Here is a 4,663-nt window from a genome sequence, read left to right as displayed (position 1 = left end):
CTAAAGCACTCAAAATGGGATGTGGGCTCGTCCGCTAATCCGGATAAGACATAAAGTTGGGACCTTCAATTTTGAGTATTACTTTTTCTATCATATACATTTCTCTAATGCCTAATGTTTTTTACAAAAATGGTTATGGGGTTTCAGATTCTATAATCCGAACACCAGTTCGGATGTGTTTAAATTATATAATCTGAAATATGGCCATATATTAGCATCAATTGAAATCTCTTCCATTTCAGTAATTGCAAATTTCCCTTTTTTTTTGACAAATGCAAATTTCTCTTTTAAAAACAACGTAAAAAAAATGATAAAATTATGCGAATAAAATATAAAAAAACTACAAAAATACTAACAAAAAAATCTGAGAGTCAAATAAAACTTATATGCAAAAAAAAATCGGATTTTTATGAGAATATGAAAAAATTAAAAATGAGTCTAAATAGTGGAATTTTTTTATTTTGAAAGGATGTAACAACCCGTTTTTAGCTAGAATTATTTTATTTATTATTTATATGTGTTTGTATGTGCTTAATTTTCTTTGTGTATATTTGATTTGGGTTTAGCGGATTTTTGGCCTATAAAGGTATTTTAGTCATTTTAAGACTAAGGGATATTTTGGTCTTTTGATGTGTAGGGATATTTTGGTCTTTTGATGTGTAAGGGTAAGTTATTAATCTTATTAGGAAGGTTATTTTTTGTGTTTTAGTGAGAATAGTTATTTTTACTAAATTACTAGTGAGTTGGGGTAATTATGTCGAGACGGTAATTATTCGATGTTTTAACGGATTAATGAGTAGTAACTTTTTAGAATTTATTAGTGAGAGTTTTAGGCCTGAATATTAGAAACCTAGCCCCTTTGGAGAGTAGTATATATACTTAACTCATGAAGGAAAATTAGGGTTAGAACATTTCATCTCATATCAAAGGGATGCTAGAGAGAGAAAGTGGGAAGAATAAAGAGAAGAGAAAAGGAAGAACTTGGATAAGAGGAAAGTTAGAGATTGGAAGCTAGAAGGGAGAGTGAAGCCATGACTAAAGGAATTGAAGCTTGAGGTAAAAGGGGGATAGAACTATTTCATCAAATAAACTATAATCTCATCATTTTGCTTTTGCGTCATAAGTGTTTTTGTGAGAATTATGATTTTTGTGATTTTTGATGTTGAATTTCGTGCACTTAATTGATGAGTAATTATGGATATGTTAAATTTCATGGAATTTGTGATTTTTGCTCAATTAAGTGTAAACCATAAATTTGCGAGTGATTGTTGTTCAAACATGTCTAAATTCATTTGATATATGATTATATATGTTTGTATGTTGTTGGGATTTGAATGGTTGTTGTTGTTTGAGAAGTTTGAATGAAATAGTGAAAATATGAGTTTTTTGTGAAAAATGAATTTGATGATGAATTTGTGATGAAATGAGGTTATGAATTCATGTTTGTAAGTGTTTTGATTATCTTTTGAGTTTGATGATGAATTTGGGTTGAATTAAAATGGTTTTGATGAATCAAATTGAAACTTAGTTGAAAAATGTTCAAGAACGATGAATTTTCCAAATCTTGTTTTTCTCGAATAAAATGATAGGGATATGATTTGTTTTCTGTAACAATGAGTTTAGAATGATTAAGAAAAGAGTGACTTAATTTTACTTTGAGAGGAGGTGAGTAAAATTTACTCTATTTTTTATCTTCTTTCAACCTTGTAATTAAAAATTCTTCTTTTTTAGATATCTCTCGCATCAAATCTCATAATTAAAGGTATTTTCACTCATTGTCTTTTGGGTCAATTTTTGTTTATCTGGGGTAGTCCTCGTGAGCATAGCGCAGTTGGTTTGTACAATGCATAATATATACAAGATCCGGGGTTCGAACCTCGACCACCACCAAAAAAGTTTATCGGGCTAAATTGAAATTGCTCAAGTCTATTAAGGACAAAAAAAAAATATGAAATAGTGCAAAAGTGTTGTGTTGGTAACAAGAAACACAACACAGAAACGATGAACAACACTTATTCACAATCTTCAATCAAACCAAAAACAACCACCATTAACGACAAATCAAAAACCAAACCTCCTTTCGTGCCAGCAAAGGATGACACAAAACCTGTGCTTCAAGACCCAGTAAGTACTCTCTCTCTATTCCCTACTTTCTTTATAAACCTATGCATGATTCGAATTTTCTTCTTCTGTTACAGATACTGAGGTCTGATCCAATTGAGACAGAGGAAGCTGTGCTGCTATTACCGCCTTTCTCAATCCCCAAATCTAATTCCCCATGCTCTGAAGCACAGACACTCTGATTGAAGGTGTGTCTGGTGTCCAACATGTTAGTGTCCACACTACACCTACGTATGTGATTACATTGAATTGTGTCATTTTTTTTCTTCAAATTATTATTGGTGTCGACTGTAGTTATTACAGTATAAGCTACAATGGAGAGCTTATTAAGTTGAAAACAACTTACAGAGACGTCATAAGTTGTTTCTGTAAGCTCTCCCATATGTGTCTGTTTAGATTGACTTGTTTGTGCATTAGCTTATTTACATGCATAAGTTTTGTGAGATTGTTTGGGAGAACTTAAGAAAACAGCTTATGACATTTTTCATAAGCTTTTTTACTGTCAAAGAGTAGTTATTACAGTATAGTGAGAATAAACTAGAGTTAGATGAGGTAAAATGGAGTTAGTTGGTTGGTTAGTTAGTTAGGAGTTAGTTAGACTAACTCACTCCTGTGAATAACTCTCCATTGTATCACTCTATTCAATCTTTTATCAATCTATATTCATTCACTCTATTCAATCTTTTATCAATCTATATTCATTCTATATGAATCTCTATGAGTATCTCCCTCATTAATGGTCCTATGCTTGCTTACGTGCTGATCATTATGACATTCTTCCCTACAATTCCATGATTAATAGGAGTAGTGGCTCAAGAATTGAGAATACAGAATGCAGATTTTGTGTACAAAATTTGTAGTTTATTTATTGCTACTTTTTGGGACATGACAAAATACCACGGTACTGCTTTTTGTTCGAGTAGTGATATTTGGACAACCATTTGGTGACAATTTATGTGACAACCTTCTTTTTCTCTCTTCCTATTGGTCAAAACAATAGAGAGAGAAAAAGGAAGAGAGATAGTAAGAAGATAATGCGAGTATGATTGTGTAAAGGTTAGCCATAGGTTTTATACATACTCATCTTTGTGCTATTACTTAGTGAAAATGGCATAACAAACAAGTATGAAGCTTCATGGATTGAACATGTACCTAAAAATTTGTCGGTATTATCGTATAAGAGCAGAAATGGATCATGTACCTAGAAACTATTTAACATAAGGAAAACAAAATAGATTAACAAGATCCCCGTTAACAGTTTAACACTAGCATACAAATGACTGTTTGTTTCTCGGTCTCTCCCTTTTCTTTATCATTTAAACTCGATTCTCAGTATATCAAATGTTACTGTCGTCTTTTATCATTTGTGCTCTATTATATATAGTAAAAACATTTGAAGTTACTTCTTACTACTATATATTTATTTTGAGCTCTTTAGTTTCTTTTGCATATATTTCATTGCATGATTCACATTTTTATAAGCTTTTGTGCTACTTACTTTTGTGCTTTTACTTCTGTGCAGATACTGAGGTCTGATCCAATTGAGACAGAAAAAGCTGGTGTTGCTATTCACAATCCCCAAAATCAACTTCTCCATCTCAAGCCCATGCTAAATGTTTGTTTTTTCTCTTATTAAGACAATGGGATTTTGATTTTTTAGTGTTTTAGCTCACTAGTCATTTTTATTGTACTGTACTAATCTTTTTTTATGCTGAATTTTAGCACTGTTAGTTGTTAGCATAGTTGGCCTTGGTTTGATGCTTGAAGAAATGGAGGGTTAAGTGTATAAGTTTCACTTTCTCAGTTCTGCATTAGGTAATGTTCATTATGATGGGATGTTTTTAGCATTCTTTCTGGGGTAGATGATTTCTTATAATGCAGAAAATAATTGCATGAGTAGTTTATTTTCCTGGTTAAATTGCACTAGGTAGTTAGGTCCTGTCCGGATAAGAAAGCTTAATTAAGCGCTTATAACATAAACGCTTATCAAGTGCTTATGTATAAACTACCTCTTTAACAAAAAATAATGTCAAACTCTTTTCATATAAGATATAAGATATAAGTTGTTTTTATAAGCTCTTCTGACAAGCTTATGGAAATAAACTGAAAACAATTTACAGACAAATCATAAGTTGTTTTCATTTAGATCTCCCAAATAGTCTCACAAATGTCTGTTCCAATATATAAAGTCAATCCAAACATACCTTTAGTTGGTAGAGCATCTGGCATGGAGTTTCTTGTTGTGAAGTTCAGGGCGGTCTCTCAACAGACATAGACAACTCTTTAGCTTGTGATTAATTAGTTGTGTGAAATGGTAGATAAGATTTTGCTGTTGTCATATTCAATCCATCCAAGATTTTTAACTATTACAACTTTGTTTGGCAATGTCAAATTTTGAACGTATAGCTTGTAGGGGTGGGCATGTTCAGTTCGGGATGAAAACTGAACCGAACTGAACTGTTTGCTAAATCTAAAGTAACTGAACTGAACTGCTTGCATTTCGAACTGAACCGAACTGTTTCAAACCGAACTGAATTGTTCT

The 4,663-nt window shown here is 32.0% G+C and overlaps 1 long non-coding RNA gene across 1 annotated transcript; it reads left to right on the top strand.

Annotated features, from left to right (window-relative positions):
* The first annotated feature begins 916 nt into the window (after positions 1 to 916).
* LOC146906816 (uncharacterized) lies at positions 917 to 4,014 on the top strand. The gene is made up of 2 exons (XR_015017848.1): positions 917 to 1,056; positions 3,644 to 4,014. It is a non-coding gene; the product is annotated as an uncharacterized LOC146906816 (long non-coding RNA).
* Positions 4,015 to 4,663: the final 649 nt, after the last annotated feature.

The sequence above is a fragment of the Medicago sativa genome, chromosome 7 (assembly GCF_051527215.1).
Source record: "Medicago sativa cultivar Bolivia chromosome 7, Bolivia_mono, whole genome shotgun sequence".
NCBI lineage: Eukaryota > Viridiplantae > Streptophyta > Magnoliopsida > Fabales > Fabaceae > Medicago > Medicago sativa.
The sequence above is the reverse complement of the archived record's forward strand: the minus strand, read 5'-3'. Positions and strand labels throughout refer to the sequence as shown.